At 43.1% G+C, this 21312-nt stretch overlaps 1 long non-coding RNA gene across 1 annotated transcript in view; it reads right to left on the reverse strand.

The window, feature by feature from the left end:
* Nucleotides 1-21312, reverse strand: part of LOC138960186 (uncharacterized) — a 49996-nt gene that overhangs the window by 21461 nt on the left and 7223 nt on the right. Inside the window, exon 2 of the long non-coding RNA XR_011453906.1 lies at nt 4170-4265. This is a non-coding gene — a long non-coding RNA (uncharacterized lncRNA). The remainder of the gene's footprint in view (nt 1-4169; nt 4266-21312) is intronic.

The raw sequence follows: 21312 nt of genomic DNA on the forward strand, positions 1-21312 counted from the left end.
AACACAGCTGAAGATGATAATCAACAAGCATTCCCTTTCCGTGTGCCTTTTAAATGAAATATCCTGTAGATGCATTCAGGTATTCAGACCGCAGGCTGAGAATTACAAAGGTGGCTGCAACAAATTTGCCCCTTGTGTTGGCTTCGTCACACGTGTTTTGAAAGCAAGTTGCTTGTTACGATGAATGCAGAAGGCATCTGGCTTTTCCTGCATGAACAGACTTGTTCGTTGCTTTCTCTCTCTGTCTGTCTCTCTGTCTGACTCTCTGTCTCTGACTCTCTGTCTCTAGACTGTCTATCTGTCTGTCTGTCTGTCTGTCTGTCTGTGTCTGTCTGTCTGTCTGTCTGTCTGTCTGTCTGTCTGTCTGTCTGTCTCTCTCTCTCTCTCTCTCTCTCTCTCTCTCTCTCTCTCTCTCTCTCTCTCTCTCTCTCTCTCTCTCTCTCTCTCTCTCTCTCTCTCGCTCTCTCTCTCTCTCTCTCTCTCTCTCTCTCTCTCTCTCTTTGCCAGTAGTGTGTGTGAATGTGTGTGTGTGCATGTGTGTGTGTGTGTGTGTGTGTGTGTGTGTGTGTGTGTGTGTGCATGTGTACGTGCGTGCGTTCGTGCATGCATGTATGTGTATGTCTGTCTGTCTGTCTGCCTCCCAGTGTCACTCTGTCAGTCTGTCTCCGTGTCCACATGCACATAAGTGCGCGAGAACGGAAGTGACGTGACATAGGATTAACCACATCCCCCGTTGCGCATCCCGCCACTCTCTCCCATCAACAATCGACGCCTTTCCGTTTGATTCCGGGGGCATGCTTTTGATGGGGTATCCCCTTGTCTCACACCAGGGCCTTTGTCTGCCTCGCAGAATGTGCCCTCCAGGTAACTATATCTTTACTTATTGCAACAACAAAAGAGGAGAAAAGAAGAAAAAAACTGCTTCACAATGGTGCCACAGCATTCTCCCAATGCGGCGAGTTTCCTTAGACTGGAAGGTCTGGTATGGAAGAGTGTGTTCCGTGTTACAAAGAGGCTAGCCGACATTCGCAGACTGTGTTTTTGCACTTTGATTGTATTGCTTTTGTGACTGAAGCTGAAGAAAATGAGCGAATTTTCCCACAGCATTCCCAGTCTTTCAATTTTTCGAGTGGTTTGTGTGTTACGTACGTCATATGCCCCTGGACGTCTGTGTGGGAAAATGATCTTTCCCTCGGATCTGAGACGATGCAGAGGCCGGATAGCGTTTTTGTCTCTCTACGCCATCCTCTCCACCCCCCCCCCCTCCCCCTCTCCTTTGAACCGAGGGTGGGCCTGCCTGCAGTCTTCCGTCACAAAACGGTTTCATATTTGTGGCACTTACGCAACAAAGGTAATCTGCGATCAGACAAGGTCTCCAACAACATGGCTGCAACCGTCTGCCACCTGCGGCGATAAAACGAGAACATGCACACACGACGCCCTTTGATTCCGCCTGATAGCTTGCAACAAGTTCCGCGCGAATCGGGAGTCTGACACGTGAGCGGGCCGATTATGAATTCTAATCTCAAAGAGCAGATCCCCGGAGCATATTAAGATGCAGATACTGTTGCCCGATACTGGCACCGTCGAGAGTCGCCGCCATGTTTTCATCCCGCACCAAAAACAATGTCTGATTAAAGATGGCGTCACAAATTGTGTGCTGTAAGATCCCGTTAATGGGGGGGGGGGGGGGGGGGGGGGGTGTGTGTGATTTTGTGTTTGTTTGTTTGTCTGTTCATTTAAAAGACCGTTGGGTCGAAATATCTGTGAATGTATTGTTTTGTCAATAACAAACGTTCCAACAACTTACCTTTCTTGTTTTTTGATTTTGTTTGTTTGTTTGTTTTAAAAACAAACCAGATTTATTTATTTCGTCATACGACTTTCTTTCTTTGTGATAAGCACAAAGAACGAGTAACTTACCACCTTAGCTACATACCACATTGAACACCGCGGAGATTTCCATTCTTGCCAGAAGAAAGGGAAACAAGCTAGTCGTTGTTACCACCAGGCAAAAACTAAAAGAACAGATACAAAGAAGGCAGCCAAAGAAAAAGATAAACAAGAAACTATTGACAGAAAAGACGTAAAAAAAAGAACTGTATGAAAGTGGAGCATCGAAAGGAAACGTAAGTAATCAATCAAAAAAGATTTAAACAAACAAAAAACGAAAACAAACCACGGTTTACAATCACCAGTGAAGGTAGAACATAGCAGGAAACGAAGTTAAGGACAAAACCTTAGTGTTACAAACGAAACGGAACTGACACCTCTCTTGAAAGGGTGGTAGTCTTATCTTGATTTCGGCAAAGGTTAGCAGTCGTGTGGATTTCTACCCTAAAAGCCAACGACAAAAAAACGCCAAAGTGACATCTTTACGATAAAAAAGTGTTTTTAAAGCACAAATCCAGAAGTATTCGCCAACACGCATACTCCTTTCACACTTAGGAAGTAGAAAAAAAATACACACACACGCATACACACAAACAAAAACAAATCCAATTCCTATCTTATCGTTAGGGAGAAAAATTTATTCAATTTTGTCAAATTACGGACAAAAAAGCAAAAGCAGGGGGAAACAAGAAAAAGAAAGAAAAAGAAAGATCCCCCCCCCCCCCCCCCCCAAATCCTGCTAACGAACTTGGAAAACATAAACGACAGCACAATTTAAAAAAATATCTACTTCTCTAGATCCTCGCAAAATACGTCAGAGTGCAGATAAAGTGGCGGCATTATGGAAGATAAGAGTGCAGTAAAGGGAGATAAAGACGCAGCCAAAAACCGTTCTCGCTGCCAAAAACCGATACTGAATCAAGGTTACCGTGACTGGAGCGATTACATTTCAAAGCGACATTTTCGCTACCGGAAAGAATGTGAAGTCATCTTTCCCTCGGTGTACTGACTGTTTGGGGGAAGAAAGCGTAACTATGAGTGCAGAAGCAGGAATCTTTCCAGACAAAAAGAGTGTAGCCAATCGATAAGAGGTGGGGTTTTTTATGTCGCGAAAGAGATACTGAGAGTCACAGCAAATCATGATGCTTACGTGATGAAATTGGTAAACAGAGGTTTCTTTTCTTTTCGGCTGGCGGGATGTGCGTTCGTGTGCTTAGGGTGTGGGGGAGGGGGGTGAGAGAGGGATGGGGTTAGGTAAGACAGACACAGAGAGAGAGAGAGAGAGAGAGAGAGAGAGAGGGAGAGAGAGAGAGAGAGAGAGAGAGAGAGAGAGAGAGAGAGAGAGAGAGAGAGAGTGGGTGAGATTGACAGAAAAAGAAAGAGGGAAGAACAAGAGGGAGACAGAGAGAGAAACAGACAGACAGACAGACGCATAGATGGAGGGAGACATAGACAGAGAGAGAGAGAGAGAGAGAGAGAGAGAGAGAGGGCGGGGGGGGGGGGTGAGAGAGAGAGAAAGAGAGAGAGAGTGGGTGAGATTGACAGAAAAAGAAAGAGGGAAGAACAAGAGGGAGACAGACAGACAGACAGACGCATAGATGGAGGGAGACAGAGACACAAAGTGAGCGAGAGAGAGAGAGGCGGGGGGTGAGAGAGAGAGAGAGAGAGAGAGAGAGAGAGAGAGAGAGAGAGAGAGAGAGAGTGGGTGAGATTGACAGAAAAAGAAAGAGGGAAGAACAAGAGGTAGACAGAGAGAGAAACAGACAGACAGACAGACGCATAGATGGAGGGAGACAGAGACACAGAGAGAGGGAGAGAGAGGGCGGGGGGGGGGGGGGTTGAGAGAGAGAGAAAGAGAGAGAGAGAGAGAGTGGGTGAGATTGACAGAAAAAGAAAGAGGGAAGAACAAAGAGGGAGACAGAGAGAGAAACAGACAGACAGACAGACGCATAGATGGAGGGAGACAGAGACACAAAGTGAGCGAGAGAGAGAGAGAGAGAGAGAGAGAGAGAGAGAGAGCGAGAGAGAGAGAGAGAGAGAGAGAGAGAGAGAGCGAGAGAGAGGGAGAGAAAGAGAGAGAGCGAGAGAGCGAGAGAGAGAGAGAGCGAGAGAGCGAGAGAGAGAGAGAGAGAGAGAGAGCGAGAGAGAGCGAGAGAGAGAGAGAGAGCGAGAGAGAGAGAGAGAGCGAAAGAGAGAGAGAGAGAGAGAGAGAGAGAGAGAGAGAGACACAGAGAGAGAGAGAGAGACGAATTCCTAAAGCCAAATCATTCGCTTACTTGGCACTGTAGCGTTTGTACGATGACGCTCTGCGATGTGGGACGTCATCCTTCACTTCCGGTGACGTAAGTTCCGCTGGACTTGGCCAAAACATTCTGTAAAATAAATAAAAATCACATTAGAACCTATTCATCTGTGAGAGGCGTCGTGCCTATTAATAAGTTGCGTTTTGTATGTAGCCTATGACGGGCCCAATGGCCGTGTGGATCCAACGCCGGCCTCCGATCCCATGCGGAAGGTCGCGTGTTCGAATCCTCGCCGCGCCTGGCGGGCTAAGGGTGGAGATTTTCCCGATCTCCCAGATCAACTTATGTGCAGACCTCCAGTCCCTTTATCCTCCTCCGTGTATACACGCATGCACAAGACTAAGTGCACACGGAAAAGATCATATAATCCATGTCAGAGTTCGATGGGTTATAGAAACACAAAAATACCCAGCGTGCTTCCCCCGAAAACGGCGTATGGCTGCCTGTAATGGCGGGGTAAAAACGGACATACACGTAAAATTCTGTCTTCCTGTCTGTTTTCCAGTCTGTTTCTTTTCCGTCTGAGTGAGTGTATACATATATGAGTAAGTGGATGTGTCTGTTCGTGCGTACACGTTTCTATGTGTTTACACACGAGGGGTTCTGCCTGTATACTGTTATTATCTTCCTTTTTCCTGTTGGGCTTTTCAAAAATCTGTGTTGCCATCGCCGGATGCCAAAACCTTGACGCGAAAATGCACCGCAAAAGTAAACAAATTATCTCCCCTTCCAAAATAACAAACGATGAACCACACAACAGAAAGAAAACATCATTACGGACCTGACACTGTGAGTACATGTGTATCCTCAAGAGTTGGAATGAAGATAAAGAAAACAATTGTCACAAAAGAGTCAAAATCGAAAAAAACAATTTAGAGAAACGACAGGAAACACAAACAAACAAAAGGATGGGGTAGCAGCCGAAGGAGAAAAACAGTAACTTAGAAACACGTGGAATATTTTCAACATGTTGAACACTCCGAGCAATACGCCTCTGAAAACCTCGACTTGCAGGTGCATGTTATTTATTTAGACACCGCTAAAAACGTTGAGTTTCAGACAAAAACGAGTGCGAGGAACAAGACCCTGCACGAGTTACCCTGCAGGTATGTCAACATACGAGCGAGAGCAAACATGGCTGGAAAAAGTTAGGTGTTGGTTTGAAATGTTCAAGGGTATGTTTTCGCTACACTAGGTTCCCCTCCTCTCTACTCCCGTCTAAAGTTGTTGCGGCGTGATTGACTAACATGTGTTTAGATATCTCAAAGTCACATTTCCTTCCGGAAAATACTGGCCTAGTTCCGCAAAAAAAAAGGAATCTGGTTAGACAAAATCTCACTGTAACCCGACTGAAACTTGTTTTCTCTTTTTGTGTGGAGAGCTTTTCTTTGCAAAGACGTAAAAGCACAAACCAAAACTGAACCTTCTGCCGCGAGGAATCTGATGGTAAACGCACACTTTTTCCTCTTTTTACATTTAGTCAAGTTTTGACTAAATGTTTTAACATAGACAGGGAATCGAGACGAGGGTTGTGGTGTCTGTGCGTGTGTGTGTGTGTGTGTGTGTGTGTGTGTGTGTGTGTGTATGTGTGTGTGTGTGTGTGTGTGTGTGTTAGTGTAGAACGATTCCAAGACAACTACTGGACCGATCTTAATGAAACTTCATATGAGAGTTCCTGGGTATATCTCCGGACCATTTTTACATTTAGTCAAGTTTTGACTAAATGTTTTAACATAGACGGGGAATCGAGACGAGGGTCGTGGTGTGTGTGTGTGTGTGTGTGTGTGTGTGTGTGTGTGTGTGTGTGTGTGTGTGTGTGTGTGTGTGTGTGTGTGTGTATGTGTGTGTGTAGAGCGATTCAGAGTAAACTACTGGACCGATCTTTATGAATTTTTTCATGAGAGTTCCTGGGTATGATATCCCCAAATGTTTTTTCTTTTTTTCGATAAATGTCTTTGATGACGTCATATCCGGCATTTTGTAAAAGTTGAGGCGGCACTGTCACAGCCTCATTTTTCAATAAAATTGATTGAAATTTTGGCCAAGCAATCTTCGACGAAGGCCGGACTGTGGTATTGCATTTCAGCTTGGAGGCTTAAAACTTAATTAATGACTTTGGTCATTCAAAATCTGAAAATTGTAATTAAATTTGGTTTTTTTATAAAACGATCCCAAATTACGTTTTATCTTATTCTTTATCATTTTCTGATTCCAAAAACATATAAATATGTTATATTCGGATTAAAAACAAGCTCTTTTTTGATCTTTTATTTTTAATCAGACATATTGACTAAAATAATGTTTTTATATCGCTTCACGCGACTTGTTTTGTTTGTTCTTTTGTTTTGTTTTGTGAGGGACGACGGTAGGGGGTGGTGAGCCGGGTTGTGGTGATTGTGAAAATTGTTGTGCTCGTTGTTGTCCTTGTACTGGTAGATGTTCTGGAGGAGAAGAAGACAGGGAAATATATTTGATAGCCAAACATAATGTATTACCACAAAGTCTTAGTTGACGCCCAACATTGTCTGACTTGATACATGTATTATGTAAACATTTAAACTGCAGGAATCTGTGATGCATGGCGGGATCTTTTGATCGGCAGTTGTTCGGACTTGCATATTAAGTATGCTTTTTGACTGGTTCGCAGTGTGTTGACATAAATAATTCAGATGTATAAGCTCAGCCCCTGCTTTTGAACTGTACTCTTTTGTTAAGACGGAATTATTGGCGTTCTTTCATATGCGTTTACTGTTTTGGCAAAATAACTTCAGAAATATCTCGATGACCTTGGGTTTTTTCTGAAGATGATACAAATGTACTAGTCGTGTACTTGTAGTGGTTAACAGATATATGTTATATATTCCTACAAACCAGCCAGACAAAACATGCAATAAAAGATACACGTAAAAAGTTGTTTTCAGTAAACGTCGGCTGACTCTTGAGAAACAGACAACGTAGAAGTAGAAACAGAAGAAGAAAGACGTGGCACAAAACAGACTTCCTCGGATAAATGTTGGCAACTGTGAATAAGTGATTTTTTTTCCCAATGTTTTGAATCAGGACCGCACCGTAGGCTCCTGAGCAAAGACAAGAGAAAAATGGATTAAAAATGAAGAATGTATCACATATTGTGCAAATCGGGCCAATGTGCATGGTGATCGTATGACTTGGTCAAGCACGACCCTGAACAGATGCAGCTTTGGGGCGGTCACCGTAAACCTTAGACCACCACCCCACACCAGCGGCCACATTCCATCTTCAGGGGGTTCAGTTTGGTTGCAACGACTTTTTTGATTGACCTTTTTGAGCTCATGGGGGCTGCCATTTTGTTTTTTCTTCTGGTTAATTTCCGGTTTAACATATCTTCCAGTTATTTATACACACTTCGCTACTTCACTGACTACGATGTATAACCCTTCTTTCTCATTTTGGTAACCAATGGCTCTTAACGTATCTTGTGTGTCGTTCTCCTACATTTTAACTATGCTAGAGAGCACGGCCGCAATCCCCTTTACGGTTGTCAATCCATGCTCTCTTCTTCTTTCCTCTTTCGCGCAACATGTTTTGCGCCATTTCATCAGTTCGGACCGAAAACTGCCCAGCAGGAGATTTTATTATTTCTGATTGGACAATGATGCCGACGCCCACTTGAACCCACTACAATGTCAAGGTCGGAAAGTCGTGAATACCTCTGGCGTCAAGTACCTTTCCATCAAATACTTAAACATAGAATCGCATAAACAATCATGCGCTTCAGTGCATGCTGCTGAAACGATGACACAATAAGCACTGACTGCCGCACCTTTTGATTGAATGGAAGGAATAAATATCTCACCACGTCTCAACTGGGGGTCTATCACAGAGCTCCATAAACATGTAGAGCTCATGCAGTGGGGTCTCTGCAACGCCTAACAAACGCCTATCATCTTCACCGCCCACGCACATTAGCATCATGGCCGAAAGCTAGAAATCTGCCAGACCAGTTATACAACAAATCTTCGTGAACAGGAGACCGGTTTTGATTTTATCAACAAACTCTGCAGTGGGCATTTAGGCTGAGAATGTAATTCAATCTTCTTTGCGGTTTATAGTTTTAATAGTATTAGCCTCCGGTGATGGGCGCAATGTTGCATTATATGCCGCTATGGTGATGCCATAAGTCATGGTTTGTATAACCTACTTAAAATTTACAGCGTCGATCATTGCTGTTTGACAGTTTAAAACAACATCGTTCTTTCGTTTTGAAGCCGTCCCCCGTCCTATAAACTAAGAACGCGCTTGTCCTTCCCAAAATGATGTCGTGCTCAAATTTAGTGGTAACTCAGTACTGTCAGTACCAGCTTTTGGATAGGCAGTAACAAATGCTGCACCAGCGTTGAAGAAATAAACAGAAAAAGAACGAAACAACTGCGCATTAATGACATGACGGATGTGGAATTCCCATTATCTCCCAGTCACGGGAATTCCGCTATTACCGGCACCAGACTGCATGCAAGATTCCAGCTTGCGCCGTCAAAACTTTAGAGTATATACAATGGATCCCCTTCAGCCACTAACCGAGAGCCTGGAAAATCATAAACATCTAAAGACCATAAGCAAGGTAAGCGCCGGAATTGCCAATGCAAAATGTTTAACGCACCCCTGGGGGAGTGCATTGGCATAACTGACTTATCTCCACCCATGCCGACAGCCCCCATGCAGCAATCATCAATCTGACACAGAGTGATGATTGTCAAGGTTCACGTCATCAGACTGACACTCTGCTTGAACAAGGCGTATTTAAAGGCACAGTAAGCCTCCCGTAAACCATCACAGATACGGTCAGGCTTTTACACACAGTGCAAACACCCTTTCATTAAAACACTCTCCGCTTGAGAACATCCTAGGTGCCCTCCGTAAAGTGAGAGCAATTTTTAAAGAATTTATTTTTGCGTGGTTTATCTTACCCCTCAGCCATCTGTATCTGTATCTGTATCTGTAGGGTACGTCGCTAGCATCCAGATTGCTGGCTTTGGCGCGACGGGTGGGTGTGCGCAGCGACGTCGTCTAGCGGCGGCTGATGGTCAGCCATCGTGAACCCGTGTGATCCAGTTTCCTTTTTTTCACAATGTAGTCGTCAGTTTGTGATTTCAATGCGACTCGCTGTAAGCTTATCTGCAATAGCACGTTATTATGTACCTCTGAATCTAAACGCAACACACGGCTTGATTCACACGAAATCTAGCGATGGCTTTTGACTGTGCGAGCAATTTTTAAAGAATTTGTTTTTGCGTGGTTTATCTTACCCATGAGCCATCGTGAACCCGTGTGATCCAGTTTCCCTTTTTCACAATGCAGTCGTCAGTTAGTAATTTGAATGCGACTCGCTGTGAGCTTATCTGCAATAGCACGTTATTATGTACCTCTGACTATGCACGAAACAAACGGCTGTGGTTCACAAGAACTCTCGCGATGGCTTTTGACTGTTCAGAGGAACTGGCGATAGATATAACCGTCGTCTGCTACGAGAATCACGACCTTGCGTGACCCTGCTTCCGGGCTTTTCTTTTTTTTCAAACTTTCAAAACTTCGAATTGTACTGATCTTGTCTTGATGAGAAAAGAATTATTTTATGATTTAAAAATGTTTGTACAACAAGCTGTCGATTTATTATTTATATTTTAAAAGTTAGGTCTAGCGCCATAACGCACCGTCCGATTGTCTGACTCAGACAATCCGCAAAATTAATTATTTGAAAATTGCTCTCTCTTTACGTAGGGCACCTAGGATGTTCTCAAGTGGTGAGTGTATAAATGATAGGGTGTTTGTACTGTGTGTTAAAGCCTGACAGTATCTGGGATGGTTTACGGGATGCTTACTGTGCCTTTAAAATACACTGACTCGGCCTGTAGGTGGAAGTCACATCTGGGAAGGAAGTTATGAATGTGTCATGGGTATACACTTTCGGTGCGATGCGACGGCACTCCCGAATCCGATCTGGCCCCTCGATGCACATTGCTAGTTTTGATGCACCGGCTGTACCTGTGTGGTTTTTATGTAATATATATGTGGAGCGTTTCAGACAGATGTATAATTGTGTTTGGATGTGAAAGGGGTTCTTCTGTCAGTGTATGTGTTGACTATGTCTTCACTACTGCTCAGTTAACGATCGACCAACCAATTAATCAATCAATCAATCAATCAATAAATTAATCAATTAATTAGCAGCACGCTCCTTCTTGTGCACACTAGTTGACTCAATATCTCAGATCTCGTCAGGTTTGTAAATGGTACAAGACCATTCCATCGCTTGGTCACATATCAGAAATAAGGGTGTTCGATGGGATGCAAAGAAAAATTCAGCATTGAGCATGTCTGGTTTTTGACTTGTTTGTTTGTTTGTTTGTTTTTGTTTCTCTCGGGTCGCTTTTTGGCTCACGTAAGTGTAGCCTATGCGATGCTAACTTTTGTCTGTCTGTGCGTGCGTGCGTGTGTGATAGAAACTTTAACATTTGACTGAACACCGAAATACTAATTTTACCGGGTTATTATCCAAGTAACAGCTTCAAAGTATTGAAACAATGATCAACATTTCGTCGGCACGTATGTAGATAAAGTTTGTATCCAAAGAAAACGGGTGGTGGAGGTTTTTTTTTTTTTTGGGGGGGGGGGGGGGGTAAAAACAGGTGACTGGATTGTGTTGTGTGTGGTATGTAGACCAGGTCAGGGGTCAAGGTTAGGTCAGATCGCGTGAAGGATTGTGGGATAGATTCACTTCTCAGTTCTAACCGAGCTGCATTCGCCGATTCGGGGAAGACGATTTCACATTGTTCGGTTTCGTAGCGGCTCCAGAAAAAAATAGATAAAGGAGATTTCCTACAGGTTGATCTGCACAGAGTGTTTTCAGTGTCTGCGCGAGGAAGCGCTGTCGAAAGGGCAGTGTCGATCTCAGTGGCAGTCGTGTCCCCGTAAGTAGGCTACAGACAGACAGATCTAGATCTAACGTCTCCCACTCTTGCACCGTGTCTATGCTTACTGTGTGTGTGTATGTGTGACGGAGTGATTGAGTTTGTGTTACTGTTTGTCGATTTCTTACGGGAGCCTTGAAGGCTTCGCCTCTTGTTTTCAGATAATATTATCAAGGTGACTTCCGCATTGCAAACCTTTTGAGCTATTGTTGAACGGCGAAAAACACACGAACTCCACATATCCAGGCGATACTAGGTACGTAAACTGAGCCCGACAGGACATTAAACCCTTATTAGTCAACCGGATAGTAATACTGAAGGGACAGCACAATGTTCCGATGTATGGTGATAGTAGAAGCTACGCCAATAGTGGTGATAATGATACAGGTTGTGTTACTGAGCAAATCCTTTAATTGCAGACAAGTCAACATAAACTGGAATCCCAAAAAGGAATCTGACTTTAGAGGGCTTGAAAGTCATAAGTTGAGACTGATCTTGGAGTAAAGGAGAACACTTTAACGACCTAAACTTAACCCTACATAAAGGCATTTGACTGGGTTTATTGCTTTTTAGAACTTTACACCCTCAGTAGAAACTTAAGTTAAACGCACGCACGCACGCACTTACACACACACTGACGCACGCACGCACGCACGCACGCACGCACACACACACACACACGCACGCACGCACACGCACACGCACACACACACCCACACACACCCACACACACCCACACACACTCTCTCTCTCTCTCAAACAGACACGGTCTTACTCTGAATGAAGACATCTTAGTGTCTGTCCTTCCAAGATTTGAAACGGGTCATAAAACGGTCTTTTCAAAAAGTCAGTCGTAGAAAAAGCAAAAAGTACTAGCCCCATTAAATTATCACCGTAATTCCCCCCACACTCCCTCCTTAAAAGTGGCTCATAAACAAGGAGATTCTAAGTAGTTACCTCAGAGGGGAGTACGCTAATACTACCATTCACTGTCTCGCCTTAAACTCCAATCTCATTCGCTGTGCAAACTCCTCAGTAACCTTTTTTATATTTAGTCAAGTTTTGACTAAATATTTTAACATCGAGGGGGAATCGAAACGAGGGTCGTGGTGTATGTGCGTGTGTGCGTGTGTGTGTCTGTGTGTGTGTCTGTGTGTGTGTGTGTGTGTGTAGAGCGATTCAGACTAAACTACTGGACCGATCTTTATGAAATTTGACATGAGAGTTCCTGGGTATGAAATCCCCGAACGTTTTTTTCATTTTTTTGATAAATGTCTTTCATGACGTCATATCCGGCTTTTCGTGAAAGTTGAGGCGGCACTGTCACGCCCTCATTTTTCAACCAAATTGGTTGAAATTTTGGTCAAGTACTCTTCGACGAAGCCCGGGGTTCGGTATTGCATTTCAGCTTGGTGGCTTAAAAATTAATTAATGACTTTGGTCATTAAAAATCTGAAAATTGTAAAAAAAATTAAAAATTTATAAAACGATCCAAATTTACGTTTATCTTATTCTCCATCATTTGCTGATTCCAAAAACATATCAATATGTTATATTTGGATTAAAAACAAGCTCTGAAAATTAAATATATAAAAATTATTATCAAATTTTTTTTTTCGAAATCAATTTAAAAACACTTTCATCGTATTCCTTGTCGGTTCCTGATTCCAAAAATATATAGATATGATATGTTTGGATTAAAAACACGCTCAGAAAGTTAAAACGAAGAGAGGTACAGAAAAGCGTGCTATCCTTCTTAGCGCAACGAATACCCCGCTCTTCTTGTCAATTCCACGGGCACTGCCTTTGCCACGGGCGGTGGAGTGACGATGCTACGAGTATACGGTCTTGCTGCGTTCAGTTTCATTCTGTGAGTTCGACAGCTACTTGACTAAATATTGTATTTTCGCCTTACGCGACTTGTTTCTTCTGTGCAAACTCGGGGAGTAATCACGTGTTTGACAAGCGTAGTGACTATTGCAGATATGCATGGTCCTCCATTTACGCCAATTGGACAGGTTTACGATAGCGAAGTCACCTTTTAAGTCAGTACCCTCTTACATCAAACGGTATTTATCCAGAGTGTTTTCGTTCAGGATTTTCTAGTGTGCTCGTGAAGTAAATCTTCTTCTGGATTTATTCATCCGACGGTCTGCTATTCTTCGTAGTGCATGGTTAAACTTTCTTTCTCGTTTGTTTCTTCTTCGTTGTGATCGTTGTCAATAACGTCATCATTGTAGACGTTGCCGTTTCTGTTTCTTCTTATTTTATTTTATTTTCTCTTTCTCCTCCTCCTCCTCCTCCTTCTTCTTCTTCTTCTTCTTCTTCTTCTTCTTCTTCTTCTTCTTCTTCTTCTTCTTCTTCTTCTTCTTCCTCTTCTGTCTTGAGATGGCCCATGGCCCATCGTGTCGGCAGCAATGCGATACGAGATGTGAAGCGAGCCCTAACTAGTTTTTGTTTTTTCTTCTTCTTCTTCTTCTTTGTCGTGTTTGTCTACTCCGCTCTTTTTTTTTAAGGTGCAGGATCAGTTGTGGCCGGCGGAATCGAGGCCCTGAAGCATCTCCTTTGGCCTTAAAACATTTCCGCGAATTATTCCAAACAAACATATATTGGTTCAAAAGAAGGGAGACGGGGGGGGGGGGGGGGGGGGGGCGTAGGAAGTGAAAGAGAGAAAAAGTGAAACTTAGTACTTATAGATGCAATTTTTACCACACAACATAGCACCGTGGTAAGACAGGTGATCGGAGAAAAAAATGATCGGATGTGAAATAAATATGTTCAGGTGAAGAATTATTACATTTAAAAACTCCTGCAAAGTGCTCGACTTCAAACGCGCATAAGGAGCAAACTTATATTTTGGGGCTCTGTAAAACCCAGCAGGCTTAATCTTCTCATGCGTTGACATTAACGTGCATATTTAGGTTTTCCAATGAAAACAAAACTCAGGTATACGTAACTGGGACACCAGTAACTGGCTACATAAAGAAGCACTGTGAATGTATTGTCGCAGTAAAAGTCTCTTTAAATCTTCTAAGAAAATACACAGAGGTGTGCTGCTACTCAGCCGAGACTTACACGGAAAAAGGAGAACGTTGGGATACGTCTTACTCGGGCATTGCCCCCTGCTCCTATATAGTGCATTTCCCGAACTGCGGGCAGGGACAATTTGAATGTATACAGATAAACAACAGCCAATTCTTTTAACGATGAAGATTTTATGTTCAAGAAGTCTGGTACTCAGTTTCTGTACCACTGAAATATCAACAGTGCTTTTTGTTTTCGCTTGGCACGCACTGAGCGTTCCTTTTTTGAAGCAAAAAATACTGGACTTTCTAACAAGTCAAACAGAGCCTTTCTTTATGTGGTGTTTAACGTCGTTTTCAACCACGAAGGTTATATCGCGACGAGGGAAAGGGGGGAGATGGGATAGGGGAAAGGGGGGAGATGGGATAGAGCCACTTGTTAAGTGTTTCTTGTTCACAAAAGCACTAATCAAAAAATTGCTCCAGGGGCTTGCAACGTAGTACAATATATGACCTTACTGGGAGAATGCAAGTTTCCAGTACAAAGGACTAAACATTTCTTACATACTGCTTGACTAAAATCTTTACAAACATTGACTATATTCTATACAAGAACCACTTAACAAGGGTAATAAGTGAAGAATTTTATGGGTGAGAAAAGGAAAGTAAAAGGACTTTGGGGAGGCAGAAATAGAGAAGAAACAAGAAAAAGATCCTAATTAGGTTCACGGCATCGAGAGTGATGCGACCTTCTCTCAGAAGTTAGTAGAGAAGGCTCCCCCATCCACCACCCGGGGGACGCGCCTCTACGCCAATTAGGGGGCGCGAGGAAACAGAGCCTAAATTCACGGATTTGTTGACATGTTCATCTAAAAACCTTTACATTTGTTTCCATATAAATGCATGACAATTGACGTCACTGAGACTCCGAAAGGGAACGAAAATCACATTTTTGTGTCAGAAAAGTGAACTAATAATAATAATAATAATAAAGATAGCTTATATAGCGCCGCTTCACAAATTTAACTATGCTCTTAGCGCTGTACATCGAGATATAACAATTTCAATAATATAAATACAAAGATGATATCATAATAATACACATTTACAAATATCACTCACGTGCATACATCCTCGTGCACACCACGCGCATACACACTCCCACTCATTAACAAGTGCTTCCATCCCCCTGCCACTGAGATGTTCATATACCCCCCTGGACAAGCTCACACCATGTCCGTCTCCTCTCCGGACTGTATATACACTCAGCAAGAAAAAGAAAGACTAAATGCAAATTTCATACAGAACCCTATAGCTCAATCAAAGCTGAAGCAACTATACAATAAAGACACATTCAAACAACAAATCTAACTTCACCTCTAACAGTCTATAAAGATGGCAAGGACAATTTACAAGGATTCGCGAAAAAGGTGCGTTTTAAGGGAACTGCGGAAAGAGTCCTTAGAAGCAGAATGGCGAACGGAGGAAGGGAGAGAATTCCAGACAATGGCAGCCGCAGAAGCAAACGAGCGATTTCCAAAAGAAGGCAAGCTTCGCTCGAGAGTTTCCAGTTTGCGACTGTCAGCGCGTGAGCGGAGGTTGTAGTCAGAGGGATTGTCATATGTGACGAGCAGTTCCTTGAGGTATTTAGGGCCATCTTCAAATTTGGCAGAGAAACAGATACAAGCAAGCTTGTATCTGATACGAGCGGACACGGGAAGCCAATGAAGGGAACGAAGAAGTGGTGTGACATGATCAAACTTCTTAGAACGATATATCAATTTGGCGGCAGAGTTTTGTACCTTTTGGAGTGACTCGACAAGTTTTTGATCACAGCCACAGAACAGGCTGTTGCAATAGTCTATTCTGGATAGAACTAGAGAACAGGCTAGAGTTTGAGCGGCTTGGGGGGTAAGATAGTGGCGGATAGAACTGATTTTCCTTACGTTACTGTACGCAATTGTGCGGATGTTTTGGACGTGCTGGGAAAGGTTGAGGAAGTGGTCGAAGGTAACGCCAAGATTAGTCACAGAAGAGACAAAGTTGACGTCGCTATCACCGACATGAATGCTAGAAGGCAAAGAATTTTCAGGGAAAGATCTGTACTGGGACCTGACAAGCATGGATTCAGTTTTCGAGTCGTTTAGCTGTAGTTTGTTAGCCGTCATCCACGCCTTTACAGCAACAACACAGTCTTCCATTTCACTCACAGTGGTATCAATTTGATCAATCTCACTGTCTTTGTACAACTGGTTGTCGTCTGCAAAGGCGTGGTGATCGATAGGATACTGTTTGACGAGGTTAAAGAGGGGGTTCATGTACAAAACAAAAAGAACTGGACCCAACACGGATCCCTGAGGAACACCGAACTGAAGGACTGTGGATTCTGAACGGATGCCGTTTACCTAGATAGGACTCAAACCAGGACAGTGCAGAACCTGTGATGCCAAAAGTTGCCTCAAGGCGGGCTGTCATAATTGAGTGGTCAATGGTGTCGAACGCAGCGGACAAATCGAGAAGCGTGAGAACAGACACTTTACCGTTATTGAGAGCCATCAGAAGGTCGTTTACAATTTTCAACAAAGCAGTTTCAGTGCTGTGGGCAGGTCTATAAGCCGATTGGAGGCTGCTGAGAAGATTGTTTGATGAGAGGTGGGCATTAAGTTGCAGCAAGACCAGTCTTTCCAAGATCTTTGAAAGAAACGACAAGTTCGAAACTGGTCTGTAGTTCTTTAAATCATTGCGGTCGAGGGATGATTTCTTTATCAGGGGTTTGACAAGAGCTTGTTTCATGACAGACGGGAAAGTGCCAGAGAGAATTGAACTATTCATGACGGAGGTAATGTGAGGTAACACTGTGTCCAAACATTCAATCAGCAAATGTGATGGAAAAACATCAAGATCACAGGTTTTTGTACCAGACTTCAAAATCACTTTCTTCACATCGGACTCTCAGGATTGTAGTTGTCAAACTACAACTGACAGTAATATTCCACAATTACAGAAAGCCCGTAAAACACATTTACACATCTCGCCCAAGAACGTTTCCCCCATCATGTTCTTAGGCAAAAAATCAGTATTTTGACCACCAATTCAAAATGTCACTGTCCACTGTTTGGGAAACGCACTATACCAGCGAAGAAATTGTCTCGCTTCACCAGCGTTTTCTTGCCCGCGAACAACCGCGTCCTTCCGTCTTTAATAATGTGTGAAGGGGGTTTGTATTACTGGTGAATGAACTCCGGGATTGACCTAAGGCTTGAGTAAACGAAGCAGATTTTGCCGTTTTTGTCCACATTCGAGATGGAAGGAAAAGATCGTATGGCCATTGACAGCTGCAAACTGTCCAGACTTTCGTAGAGAATGCTGTCTTTACTCCGCCAAACTCCCCGCTAAAGTAGTTTTGAACGGCAAGGGCAGCAACCCAATTTCCTGTTCCGTTTGGGCCGCTAAAACGCCTGAACGGAAGGGTGAAAGGAACCAAACGGAACGAACAGAAAGAAGTTGAAAGCGAAAGGACACACAGAATGGACAGCGAGAGACAACAAACGGATGGAATTAGTATTCATGCACAACTGAAGTTTGCTGCTACTTAGGTGTGCACGGTCACGGTGTTGTGTTTACTTTGGCAAAACTGATCAGGCGAGAATTCAGTCAACGTAGTTTAAAAGGTCAAGGAAGATAGTAGCCCGGGTTAAGGCAATATTTTGCCCGGGTTTGTTAGAATTTCTAGTAATAGCAGGGACATTTTCCAAAGAGTGAAAACATCAGTGTCAAAAACAAACATGCGTCGTCTATTTCTTTAAGAATCCATTCTGATTGTATTTGTTTTATATACATGTAATCCTTGTTGGGGTTTTTAAAATAAATATTGCCTTACCTTACCTTGCCTTTAAGAATCCATTCAATGGCCCGCAGAGACAGCATAACTAAGCTTCACGAACGGATGTGTAGGAAGATAAAATTTAAAAAAATGATGATGTCACAAAATTTCAGGATGGAAAAGATTAAATAACGACATCCGGGCTGTTTTGCAAAAGGAGAATGCAGTTAGGCAAACATAACTGTCGTAATATCTACAACTGTCACAAATGGAAAAAGTGAGGGAAAAACAAGAAAGAGAGCACGCACGCATCAAAAGGCCAAATCATCGTGACTTGAAAGCTAAATAAGATAACTACACCACTAATTGTACATCCCACCACATCGAGTGAAATGAAATAGAGCTGTCCAAAGTTCGCTAATTATAACCCTTCTGCATTTCAAAAATGTTTCATCTGTCCGACTTTTATCTTGCACTTTGGAACTGATTTTCTAACCCTGCTTGGCGTTCTCCTTTTTTCCAGACACAGGGTTTTATAAGACTGTTTCAAGTTATCACGATTGTGTTTCATTCACCTGTACGCCCATACAGTCAAAATAAGTATTTAAAGTCTAGGACAGCCTGAACATATATATAAAAGTCACCATATCAACAACAAAGAAGATCCCATGGGGTCACCTTTACGCGGCGGGAGTGTTTCCACAGAGCTACCCCACCCCTTTACTTCTCTTCTTTTGTCTTATTTCTGCCTTACCAGTCTTTTCACCTATATTTCCTTCCAAGAAAACTCTCCCTACTATTCCCTGCAGTTTTCCAATTCTTTTCCTGTTGTCTTATTTCTATCTGACTGGATCCATCACCTTTATTTCACTTACCAAAAGTCTTCTTTTCCACATCCTTATTTCTCTGCACCCCGCATGTCATAAGAGGCGACTAACGGATTATGTTTCTCCTTTTACCTTTGTTTAGTGGTTCTTGTATAGAATAGTGTCAATGTTTGTAAAGATTTTAGTCAAGCAGTATGTAAGAAATGTTTAGTCCTTTGTACTGGAAACTTGCATTCTCCCAGTAAGGTCATATATTGTACTACGTTGCAAGCCCCTGGAGCAATTTTTTGATTAGTGCTTTTGTGAACAAGAAACACTTAACAAGTGGCTCTATCCCATCTCCCCCCTTTCCCCTATCCCATCTCCCCCCCCTTTCCCTCGTCGCGATATAACCTTCGTGGTTGAAAACTACGTTAAACACCAAATAAAGAAAGAAAGAAACAACAAAGAAGATCCTACTCAGCCGATCTCATTTAGGATTTCACAGCTGATTGCTCCCGCTGGGAGACGGACTATGACCACATCTGAATACCTACCAAACACGTATGAAAATACTATGCAAATTATCTCTCGAGAATAAGGACTCCTGTCAGAGGCGTAATCTTTTCAATTAACACTGGGATCAGATGTAAGACGGGGAGAAATCTCCACAAAGGCCCGGCACTTTTTCCCCTGACAGCATCACAAAACAGCCATGGAAATGTATTCACTGACCTGGTTTTCAACATCCTGTATCTGTGTATTTCAACCCTAATCGGGATTTATTTTAAGCAACGGCGACATAAAGGAATGTGTGAAACAAAAAGGGGTTAAATTTGTCCTTAACTCGGCGAAGTCAACTACGCGAAGTATACTTGGGAAGCTGGCCGCACGACGCTTAACGGCACGGGTGGCCCTGTAGTGGTAAGGCGTCCGCCCCGTGATCGGGAGGTCGTGGTCATACCTAAGACTTTAAAATTGGCAATCTAGTGGCTGCTCCGCCTGGCGTCTGGCATGGGGTTAGTGCTAGGACTGGTTGGTCCGGTGTCAGAATAATGTGACTGGTTGAGACATGAAGCCTGTGCTGCGACCTCTGTCTTGTGTGTGGCGCACGTTAAATGTCAAAGCAGCACCGCCCTGATATGGCCCTTCGTGGTCGGCTGGGCGTTAAGCAAAACAAACAAACAAAGCACGACGCTTCAGCACTGAGTTTTCGGTAAAAAGACTTCGCGAAGAGGACTTCGGGCTCAATTCAGGGCCGTCTTTAGCGCAATATTAAAGGTGAACAATGTCACACCACATTTAAGGCTTAACCTAACTACACTTAAAATGTTTGTGTACTTAGAACTGAGCAACAGTCATAAATTATATTTTGGGCTTCCAAATTTGCGTAGTTTCCCTGCTTGCAATGTTTCACCATGGGAGGCAGGCCTCTTGAAGAAATGCACTAAACACTGAAGTTTAAAGCGTATGACATAACGGTAAAGATTGTGAGTAAGCTAGAGATAAAAAGTGCAATTTTCTCAACAAGCACAACTGTTTGGAAATCCAATAGCATTCCTGAAGATATCACAACAACTTAAAAAGTGCACGTACGGCATACTATAAAGTAGAATCCCTTCAAAAAACGTCTGTTGTGCTTTTAATACTACTGGGTTTTACTAATGGCCCAAAACTGTCTACCACGGTGGTGTAAAATGTCCATCAACACCCATAAAGCGAAACACTGACAATATACCTAGCTCTGTAACTTTTGCTTGACAATCATTCAAATCAGGAGCAACTCCAACAAACATTGACTGCGTTACAGAGACTTTAAACATATCAACACATGCAGAGAGAAGAATCCACAGAAATCAAAGTAATTTGAGGGAAAACTCCCCACAACTTAACTTGTAAGCTCAGAATCAAGGAAGAAGGCATGCACAAATTAAGAATATATATGGAAACACATACCTCAATGCCAACAATACTCCAGTATAGCAGATACTGCTCCGAAAAGAGACTGGTAGGCGTTGAGAATTAGTAAACAGACGCTCAAAGTCGCGTTCTAAGCAGTGACAAAACCACACAGAAACAAATCCCCCCCCACCCCCCCCCCCCCCCCCCCCCGCCAAAAAAAATCTGAAAATGCCAAGGAACAACCAGGACGCAGAGACAGGGGGATGAGGCGGGAGGGACAGACATCGAACGTAACCTTGAAAGTCTTCATGTGTGCAAGGAGATGAGAAGGGGAGAGAATAGTAAGCCGACACACAATTCAACAAAAATGAATAAAATAAAAAAAGGCAAAGCCGACTAAAACGAGAGCTAGAGGGAGAGAGAGGGAGAGAGAAAGATCGAGAGACAGAGAGAGAGAGAGAGAGAGAGAGAGAGAGAGAGAGAGAGAGAGAGAGAGAGAGAGAAAGAGAGAGAGAGAGAGAGAGAGGGAGAGAGAGAGAGAAAGAGAGAGAGAGAGAGAGAGAGAGAGAGAGAGAGAGAGAGAGAGAGAGATAATGACGATGAAGAATAATAGAA

This window comes from Littorina saxatilis, linkage group LG2 (assembly GCF_037325665.1).
Source record: "Littorina saxatilis isolate snail1 linkage group LG2, US_GU_Lsax_2.0, whole genome shotgun sequence".
NCBI lineage: Eukaryota > Metazoa > Mollusca > Gastropoda > Littorinimorpha > Littorinidae > Littorina > Littorina saxatilis.